Source organism: Vulpes vulpes, chromosome 5 (assembly GCF_048418805.1).
Source record: "Vulpes vulpes isolate BD-2025 chromosome 5, VulVul3, whole genome shotgun sequence".
NCBI lineage: Eukaryota > Metazoa > Chordata > Mammalia > Carnivora > Canidae > Vulpes > Vulpes vulpes.
This window is the reverse complement of record NC_132784.1, coordinates 45382781-45393702: the sequence shown is the minus strand read 5'-3', so window position 1 is coordinate 45393702 and position 10922 is coordinate 45382781. Positions and strand designations below refer to the sequence as shown.

At 44.2% G+C, this 10922-nt stretch overlaps 1 protein-coding gene across 2 annotated transcripts in view; it reads left to right on the top strand.

Moving 5' to 3' along the window:
• BCL2 (BCL2 apoptosis regulator) overlaps positions 1–10922 on the top strand; it is a 171290-nt gene that overhangs the window by 20825 nt on the left and 139543 nt on the right. The window lies entirely within an intron of this gene.

The window sequence follows — 10922 nt, the reverse complement described above, 5'->3', positions numbered from 1 at the left end:
GTGTGACTCTTTACCAAGTGCATTTACATCCATGTTCTCATTGAGCTCACTCTTGGTCCACAAAGGGAGGGCCTGGTCATACTTTTAAAGGTGACTGTTAAAGTATAAAGAGGGCTTGCCCACCTACCTCAAGAGTTGGAGTTGGGAATACAAGGTCAGGCTTTCGACGTCTAGTCCAATGCCTGTTAGAAGTAAACTAAAAACTCCCCATGGAAATATTTACTTGTGTTTCTGTGCCAGAGGTAATAGGGCAGGATCCTATTTAGACATAAACATGTCTGTGTTTCTGAATGTAAATGTACACAAGCATGTCCTGCAACTGACGATGTGACAATTAATCAAAGGTTGTAGCCAATATTCAATGGAAAGCTTTGATTCATGTTGAATTTTTGGAACCATCAGGTCAAGGTTAGGGAAGGGTTCGTGCATTTTGTCATGATGAGGGGATGTTTTCTTCTGTTAGAAGTCAGCTGTGGTCATGTCAAGTTCCTGGCAGCATACAGCAAGGTCAGTGGATCTCACTTGTCAGAAAGGTCTGAGATGGGGCACCTGGGTGATTCAGTGATTGAGCATCTGCCTTTGGCTCTGGTCATGATGCTGGGGTCCTGGGATTGAGTCTCACATCAGGCTCCTCACATGGAGCCTGCTTCTTTCTCCCTCTGCCTATGTTTCTGCCTCTCTCTTGTGTCTCTCATGAATAAATAAATACAATCTTACAAAAAGAAAAGTCTGAGACTGAATTTGGGTCATCCATGGGATGGAAGGACAAAGCAGGTACCAGGACCAAAGAGGCAAGGTATCAGATCCCAGGAGTGCCTTCTGAGTTATTTTATTCCCAGCACTCCTAACAGCAGGTATGGAGGGTTTTCCTCATCCCAACAACCAGTGCTCCGAATCACTAGATATCAGCTAGGTATCCTACAATTTAATTCAGTTTTGACCCTAACTGACAGGAGTTAGCATCAGATTCCACAAACACTCTCCCTGCCCCCCGCCACCTGCTTTAGACACCATTTGGATGTCTGGGTCATCCATATTTTGACCCATCAGTTATTAACCAGAGGTTTTTACTACCCTTCTTCACATTTGATAATTTCATTTACTAGAGTAGTTCATATGACTCAGGAATGTACTTAACTTACTATGACTGGTTTGTTATAAAGGATATAACTCATGAACAACCAAATGGAAGAAATGCATAGGGCAAGGGATGGGGGAACTGTTGTGAAGCTTCCATACCCTCTCTAACTGGTCATCAACTAGAAGCTCTCAGAACCTCATAGTTTAGGGTTGTTGTTGTTTTTTTTTTCTTTCAGATTTTATTTATTTGAGAAAGAGAGAGAAAGAGATAGTGAGAGAGAGCATGAGTGGGGGTGGGAGGTAAGGAGAAAGAGAAGCAGACTCCCCGCTGAGCAGGGAGCCCCATGTAGGACTCGATCCCTGGGATCACTGGGATCATGACCGGAGCTAAAGGCTGCCTCTTAACCAACTGAACCACCCAGGGTGGGTGGCTGGTTTAAGGGTTGTAATGAAAGTTCCATCACGTAGCATGATTGATGAAATCATTGGCCATTGGTGATGGACTCATTCTCTAGCCCCTCTCCCTTCAGAGAAGGTCTGGGGGGTTGGGGCTGAAAGTTCCATACCCCTGTAGTCAAGCCTTGGACTTTCTAGTGACAGGCCTCCTCTCCACCCTGAAGTGATCTAAGGCCACCAGCCACTAGTCATCTAATTAGCATACAAAAGACACTCATCAGCAGAGATTCCAAGGGTCTTAGAAGCTCTTGTGTCAGGAACTCAGGAATAAGCCTGAGTATTACAACAAAAGATACCGCTATCACCCCTGTCATTCAGGAAATTCCAAGAGTTTTAGGAGCTCTGTGCCAGGAACCGGAGGTGAAGACCAAATATATATTTCTTATTATATCACAATATCACATACTCAGTACAGACAAAGAATGGGGGAGGTACACTTCCAGGGAAGAAGAAGCTATCAAGGTCAAGAATAGGTGGCTGTCATAGCGAGTGAGATTAGCGCAATACTGAGGGCCAGAGGCCAAGAGCCTTGGGTTGTGTCCTGGCCCTCTGAGCAATGTGATGTCTGGGCACTTTACACACTTCTCTGAGCTTCTGTTTCTTCATCTGCAAATGAAAGAGTTGGATTAGGGGGTCTCTCACTAAGATTTTGTGATTCTATGAGTTTTGAAGGCCAGAGAATTAACCAAAATAGTAGTAACATGCAATCAGTGATAGCATAAGGGTTTGATTTTACTGCTGTTTTTTCTTTTGTCTAATATACTTGGGGGCCCTGGATCCATGGTGAATACCATCACTGGCTTGGACCATTTATTTGGCCCTGAATGAGACAGGGGTTGGGTGTAGGATTACCTTATGGCTGTAGCCAATACATAGGTGTTGCAGTGTAACATGTAAAAACATCTACACTTCATTGTCTTTCTTTGCAATATTCTCCTTATCCCTATCCTTTCTGTGAGTTATAATTATTTCTTTTTTTTTTTTAATTTTTATTTATTTATTCATGAGAGACACAGAGAGAGGCAGAGACAAAGGCAGAGGTAGAAGCAGGTTCCATGCAGGGAGCCCGATGTGGGACCCGATCCCGGGTCTCCAGGATCACACCCCAGGCTGAAGGAGGCACTAAACCGCTGAGCCACCGGGGCTGCCCTATAATTATTTCTTATCTGGTATCTTGAAAGTCTACCTGTTGTGCAGGAAGTAACTCTCCCCACATTGATCATATGCTTTAGTAAATCACTGCTTGTTCTCTCTCTATAGTTGTTTTCACTGCCTCGTACCTCCTATGAATTCAAAAGCTCCTGGGCTATAGATGAAGACTCTTTTTCTTTGTAAAGACTAGATTTTTAATTGCTTTTAGTAGGTGTGGGGAGACAAAAGCCCTTGGATCCTGAGATAGTTTTGTATTTTGTAGAGAATCACCCCAGGAGCACATTCCCCCACTGAGGGTTCTAGCCACCTCTTCCGCCTCATTATACTCTGCTGAGCATTGAGAAGCCTGGCATCGTTTCTGTTGGAATGAAAAGATTGGCAGAGCTGCCCTAGACAGCAGCACCACAAAACACTGTGGCAGAAGGTTTGGTCTACATACCAAGGCAGCCAGAGTATTAATTGCATTCTCTGTGATCACAAAAAAAAAAAAAAAAAAAAAAAGGCGCTGAATTATTCTCTTCGTGTTTTAAGAATGACAGGCTTTTGCTCTGCCAGCTTTAAGCGTAGTGGTATCACATGGCAAAGAGATGCTAGATTTGAAAAAAAAGAAGTGTAGAACTGAAAAATCTCTGGTAGGCAGCTAGTTCTTAAAAAAGATCTAAAGATGAACTGTTTCATAATTGGTAGCTGTAGAAGATGGGGCACGGGGCGAGAAAGCGTCTCCATAAATTTACACCATCTCTTATAGTTTCCCATTTTGAGATCTTGCTTTTAATTTTGAAATGGGACATCTGAAGTTGCTAGCTACGATTTGTCTTTGATTTTGTGGGTGGATTAGTGAAAACATGGTCACGATGATTTTTATATGTACTTACTTTCCCCTAGACCCTGTACCAACATACTGGTGAATGAATATTCCAAGTATCCCCACCATGCACCCACAGTGACAGGTGCACCACCCCAACACATGCATGGTCCCTGCCTGGTCACTGCCATCTCTGGACCTGTGGGGGATATTTTGTCAAGATTGTTTGTGATGATTTCACTTGGTTGGGAGGAGAATAGATAAAGCAGGTGTCAGCCTGTGTATTGGGGATTTTCCTATGATGAAAATTGTTATTCTGTGCAGCACCCCACCCTCCCTTCAGAACCCTGAAAAAGAGAAGTATGTGCACTGCTGATGTTCAGGGTTTGAGTGTGTTTTGGTTTAAAATGTTCAGGGGATCAGAGAGCATTTCGTTCTGGGTAGTGCGGTCCGGAGAAGTGTTTTGGTTTCATGTGATTAGACCTGTCTCACCAATCCTGCTGCTTGTGTACTCTCAGGGCGGGAGCAGCGGGGGGAACAAGGTAGAGGGGGAACAGCCCCTGAGAGCCTGGCTGGGCCCTGGTGGGAGGAAGCTGGTCCAGCCAGGGGCTGGGGCTGCATGTTCATGGGAGGCTTTGAGCCCAGCTCAACTCTTCTGAACTTGCCCTGCCAGAGCACACCTCCCAACCAAAGCAAGGCTCCAGCAGCCACCAGGTAGGTCATGGTGTGAGAGCCATCTCTAACATCACTTGTCATCTGCAACAGGAAGATGGCCAGATCATGAAGACCTTCTGTCTTTGGGCCGGTTTGCCCACTGTGTGCAGTAGGGAACTCGCTTTTCTTTCCTGGTATGTGGTGTGGGAGAGTGCTTCACTCCATGGAAACTTCTGCAGTAGAAACCTTTTCTGACAGTCACTGCCCCCATCCTACACACACCTATTTCATCCACAGAATCAAGAACTGTTAAGCCATTCCGCAGTATTGTATGTCGTAGCCTAAAGACCATTCATTTAAGATGTCAGTGAGAATGGTTCTGTCATTGTCTCCTTTCAGAGATTGTTTCTTTGGAGCCCATCCACAGAGCACCTGCTTAGTGCCACGCATGAACCCTTCTGTGTGTGAGCCCTGCTCTGTGATCAGAATGCAACTCCCCACCTAGAGTTGTGAATGTAAGGCAACATATAAAGTCTGCGTTATTCCTTACACATGTTCCTTGGTTCAGAAGGAAAGCTTTTTTAAAATTTTGTATTTTGTTTCAGTGTTCACCTTAATCTATCACTTTGTCATCCATTCATATCTAGTATGACCATAAAGTTTATTGTCCAAGCTAGGACACTTAAAAGGGTGAAAGGAAGGGTTATTAATTACTACACTGGGACACTGGGAGAAACTGGGATGGTCTCAGACACTGGCACATACAGTATCAACCCTGAATGGATTCATCTTTTTAAGGATTGGGCATGATTTAAAAAAATTTTTTTGCTGAATCCTTTCTGCAGTTTTCTGAAAACCGAATGGACTGTTTTGTAGGTTTCCATGTCAGAACAAACCACCCTCCAGACGTATCTGTGAGAACCACTGTAGTTGACCTGTGAAGTCTTTCACTGATTCTTGTCTGGACTCCATATTTCTACTCCGAAGAGTCAGCCACATGGAGCTTTCCCATTGCATCTGGCTCCTGTGAGCTCAACACTGCTTCCAGCCTTCTTGGACTCTGACTCAAACTTTCTTCCCATGGCATTCTTCTGTTTCACAAATACATTTATTTGTTTAGGAGTCTAATAAAATTGAGACATAAACTAGGCTCTGTGTCTGTTTCAGTAAGGCCATCTTTAACCCTTCCTCCATGAGAGGGGAGTGAGTGCATCTGAAACATTTGCACAACAGTTTTTGTCTTTTTTTTTTTTTTTTTTTTACTGAGGAAAAGAAAGAATACTCACGAGTATCCCAGGACCTCATTGGATAGTGTGACAAAGAAGGTTCCAGATGAACGAAGTAGTTCAAGGCTGTTTGCTCTCCTTCGTCCTGTTGAACATGCTCTTATGTGACTGTATTTTTACAGGTTGGGAGAGGATACCTAGGTTTCAATTGCAAACTCCAAGAGGATATTTGCTGTGTTTGTTTCACTTTCTGTGAATAATGCCCAGCACAGGCTTGTGGATCCGTTGACACTTGATAAGTATTGGTTTCCAGAGCTGAGGAAGGTCTGTTGAAGAGCCTTAGGCCACGTGTGACAGTAGCTGTCCAGCTAGGTTATGTTCCCATCAACGTGGTCCTGTGAGTCCTTGATAAGAAGAGTGATTACTTTTTGAAAAATGTAGAATATTTTTCTTATAACCATGAACTTCCATCTCCTCAGTCAAAATAATAATACACTTTGGGAACAATTTAGAGATTCTTTCAACAAATAAAGAATGTAAACCAGGCATACGCGCCTCAAGAATTTGACACTGGAAGAAAATCTGCTTCATCTTACTAAGTAACTCTTGTGAAAACCTCATCCATTTTTTTTTTTGCTTTTTTTTTTTTTTTTTTTGCACTCTTCAATCTGCAGCTAAATTAGGCCACAGGAAAAGGATATTGTACCTTCAAAGAGCCAAGTGGTGTTGGCTGGGTTCTTTCTATTCGTGGAAAACAGCTGTGGGTGCCGGGGGTAGAAGTCAGGCTTTTGTTCCATGCAAAGGTGGGAAGGCTCTGTCTTGAGATGCATCGCTCTGCTGTGGAGGAGTGCACAGATGTTGAGTGGCTTTATCAACATCTTCGAAGCGTTTGAAATGTGTTGATAATGACCTGGGAAAGAGAGACGGGCGGGACGAGGGTGGGAGTAGGAAAGGAACATTCCTCCTACACAGCGTGCACATCTTCTCTTGTTTTTCTGTCTGTGGTGACTGCAGATTAAGTGAATTAGGTTATTCATTTCCCTTGCCTTCTACCAGATACAAGTGCTTCTTGAAGGCTGCAGTGCTATTGTTGGCCTGTTGAGTGAAGCATGAAGGAAGTCTGTGGAAGGACAGCTGGCCTCAGCAGTGGGCTTCATTCTCCTCCATCATGCCCTCTCTCTCAGGTGGAAGGCCAGCCATGGGGTTTTGTTGAAAAGGATTACTGCTATGGCCCTTATTATGGGTGAGATGTGGCGGTGTTTTTCTTTGTTTCAAGTTAAAAACCAGTTTTAGACGTTCTCTTTTCCTTTGAAAAACATGTTCTGAGGAGGCGTGCTGAATAAATGGTTTGGAAGGTCCTTGAAAACTCCCTCTTTCTCTCTCTTTTTTCCTGACTTCCTCTCCAGTGACATTCTCTAGGCCCACAGCTTTGGGATCACTTCTATGCACCTGATTCTTGAATGAGTATTTCTGCAAACTCCAGTTCAGCCTGCATACTGTTTCCTGAGGAACCTTTCTCCCCAGGTATCCTGTGGGCAGCTCAAACTTAGCATATAATCAAAAATATTTAATCCGGGACTAACCTCATTATCCTCCCTCCAAAATGTTTCTCAGACTTGGCCATTCCGCTGCGCGTCAGCACCGTCATCCTGATCACCCAGAGGCAGGATTTAGGATGCCTTTTTCGTGTTTCTGCTCAGGACATACACAGGGAGACACAGGCCCTGTCATCCTTGGGGTCTTCTAGGCTTGCTGCCACTGCCCTTACTAACTCATGCCTAGGAGATCCTACTAACCTGCTGGAGTTTCTCCTTACTCCAGTTTATCTTAAGCTTTGTAATAGACTGGATGATAATTCTTCCCTTAAAAAAAAAAAAAAAAACCCACACACACCCAGAAAAAAAGGCTCTTCTTCTTCTACAAGAAAAGAGAATCTACTGGTAAGTTCCTCCTTTACTGAGAATGCTCACCCTTGAGCCATGCCTGCTGCTCTGTAGCAAGGTTTGCTATGCCTACAATTTATCCAGTCTTCTCTGCTCTGGGCATTTTTGTTCCTGTTATTTTTAAATCCTGTAGTGAGCTGCATCCATCCACGTTTTCCAAAATTCTACATCCGTAAAGGCTCAGTTCTGCTGGAGGAAGGCATCCCTATTGGAAGTGACTCCACTGACCTCTGCTCCTATACCACCTTCCAACCTTCCTCGGGCCTCCCTTCCAAGCTTTGTCACATGCTCTGATATTGCTTTGATACACTAACATTTGCTATCCTTTCCTTTCTTCCTCTCCTAGATTGTGTGTTGAGGCCTAACACCACATCTTCTGCATTTGCCTCTTCACCACCGTGCCTAAAAATGGTCTCGTACTCATAGATGCTTTGATGACATTTGCCAAATGAATGAGTCAGAGAATGGAGTGTAGTGGCCTTGACATCTCTTACTTTAAGATTTGTTCACTTCTCTCCAAGCTTCATTCATTTGTTCAGCAATTATATATTGAGTGCCAGCTGCCCTGCTAAGCATGTGGATACATCAGCAAGCAAAACCAAGATCTCTGCCTTCTTGCCAAGACTCCCCATCTTTGCAGTCACCTACTCAGTTCTTTAAGAAGCAGAACTGCAGTTATTTTAAATACTATGATTTTGTTATTCTGTGATTAAGCTTTGCTGCCAAGATGTTATGCCTTCTTGGTAGTCTGCAACTTTGAGGATCTTGTTCTCAAAATTGACTACATAGCCCACTGGCTATGAAGGTGTTGGAAACGCTGCTTCTTTTTGCTGTCTAACAGTTAAATCAGGGCATTTTGCAAATTGCTCTGAAAGAGTGACAAAAGTCTCCTTGATTTTGAATTTTTTATCTGTAACATTGAAAGTTTTGCTAGGCTGCTGCCCCTAGAGTAGGAGCAACTCAGTGCTCATCTTCCTTGGTTATTTGCTACATATTATGAAACAAAAGCAAAAACACAACAGCAGTGAATTACATCCTGGCATCAGTAAGAATGGAAAACAACTGTTTTTCAAAGTTTGATCTGTATATTGCCAATAAGGAAAAAATTGGTACTTTGTTGTGTAGGTATATGAAAATATGAGAGTGTTAATGGCAAAAAACATTAACGGAGAATGTGCCTAAAATCTTTATTGGATCCATATCGTTCTCTATTTGTGATTTTGAATGACTGTTGGTCACAACACACAGACTCGGAATAATGTGCCATCTTCATGTAGGACTCTCTAGCCACAAGTTCTTTTTTATTGTAGCTGTAGTGAGACAGTATTTGTGGAAAGATATTGCTTTCAATGCCAAAACCCAACAATTTTGTTTTCAAATTCCTGAAAACTAAAAAAAGAAATCTTGGTGACATAAATGTTCCAAATTCAAAATATCCAAAAGTGAACTCATCAACTTCCTCCTTGAGCCTGCTGTTCTGTCTGGGTAATGATATCACCATCTACCCAGACAAAGCCCAAACCCTTAGATCATTTTCGACTCCATTTTCTCATCTGTGAGGTAGAACTTTCCTGGATGATCTCTGAAGATCCTTTCCAGCTCTAAAAATCTGTAGTCTGTGGTTCCTTCTTGACCCAAATTCCCCACACATCTCAATCCCACCTTTAAAATCTCTCATCTAGAGAGAGACGAACTAGACGTACTCTCTTTGAGGCCCTGTTCTCAACCCGTTCATTCTCTTTGCAATAGTATCTTCCTAAAACACCTGTTCTAGACCTTGAGAAATCCCTAATTTCTCTGAGCTTCTGTTTCCTTGTTAGTTTGTGACTGGTCAAGAGTATGCGATTAGGAACCTAAAGAATTCTAATACTTTCTAAGAAGGTTGGCCCCTAAAGAAGCCCCTTTGTGTTGCTAATTCTGGTGGGAAGATAAGAAAAGCAGTCAGTTGCTCAGAGTAAGAAATGGTGCCCTGGAACTATTGGGGTAGGAGAGAAAGAAGGAGAGGGACACAGGAGAATAGGGACTACAAGCAGAAGGTTGTAGGGAGAGGTGTGTGCAGAGGAGGCTTAGGGAAAGTGTTGCTGTGGAATGTGCTGGTTATCTCTTCAGGGTCCTGCATTGGAGACCTGTGTTCCTTCAAGGCACTCAGAGCTGTGTGGGGTACCTTTTGGATGGGTCTTCATATTGTCAGGGGAGTCAGGAGACCCAGATCTACAGTGGGGGTAGTGACATCTCCACCATGAGGTTATTACCAAGTTTATTGTGAGCTAGCAAGCTGGTGCTCTGCCTGGCAGTTTGGGGACTGAGGAAATGTTGACATTCTTCCTGTGATTCTGTGCCTCGTGTCACAGTCCACCCCTCACCCCAAAACTGCCCCCAATCCTAACTCTTTAGCTTGTAATACAGGGGCCTTCTGGGCTGGCACTGATCCTCATCCCAGCTTATCTCTCACCCTTGTCTCCTCTCTCCTTCCTGCCCTCTCGTCTCCAACAGACCCAGTCTCTTTGTGGAGTCTCTCCTTAAATCAGAATTAACCTTCCCTTTGTCTGTGTTATCTTTATGTTTATATCGAGCACAATAGGTTTCTATCATAATTATCTGTGTATATCTCTGTACCCGTACCCCCCCCCCGACCATGTAAGAGGTTCTCCATTTATACCTGATGAACTGAAATTAATTCCTGAGTAATCGCAGCAACTTTAAGAATTGTAAAAGGAGCGGTGAGGCATTTCTTTTACATTGCGCTCCCATTTTATACACAGGTAGCACGCCTGTTATGGGGCAGATTTTAGCTTACCAATGTCCTGGCACTGTGAATACATCACAGTATCTGTTGCCTGACTTCCAACAGCTGTCATAGGGCCAGAGCCCCTCAGGAGACCCTTTTAGGACACAGTCCAGATATACCCAGGGCAATATGGGCTGTAGAAAGTGGGGCCAGAATGCCCCCTTATGGCTGCAGGGAACTGATACCACTGCACCTCCCACCTCCCCACATCCCCAGCACATAGTTTGTGTGTTGTTGTCAGGTTTAAGTTGCCAACAGAAGGCAGGGAGTACAAAGACGTGCTTGCTAAATGAAATTGAGTGAGTGCACTTCCAGTGTCTTCGAAACCAGGGCTGACACAGAGCAACACCCCCCCCACTCCCCCTCCACCACCAGCACCACCTTGATATCACTGTCTCCCCCTCACGCGGTGAGCCTGTTTGTGAAACCCAAGCTCAGCATTCCATTCTTGTGTAAGAGCCGGAGCACATGGCTGACATATGTTCAGTGAGTGGCCCACACAAGCGTCTAGAACACTTCTCCCATCCAGCACCTCACCAGCCATAACCCGTCTTGTATTTGCATATGATCCCCTGTCACAAGATTCTGGGGAGCGTGCACTCTGCAGCTGCCTCCTTACCCAGCTACAGCTTCAATTAAGGCCTCGCATCCTCGGGGAGATGTCAGGAGAATCACAGGGGCCCTGTCCACCCCCTAGGGCTCAGTTCCAGAGGTCAGCCAGAGAGAGAACACAGCAAGGACAGAGCCTCCATCGACATTTTTCTTCCCACCCAGCCCATCTCCAGGGCAATGGTCTTCAGCAGGGAACAACAATCCCT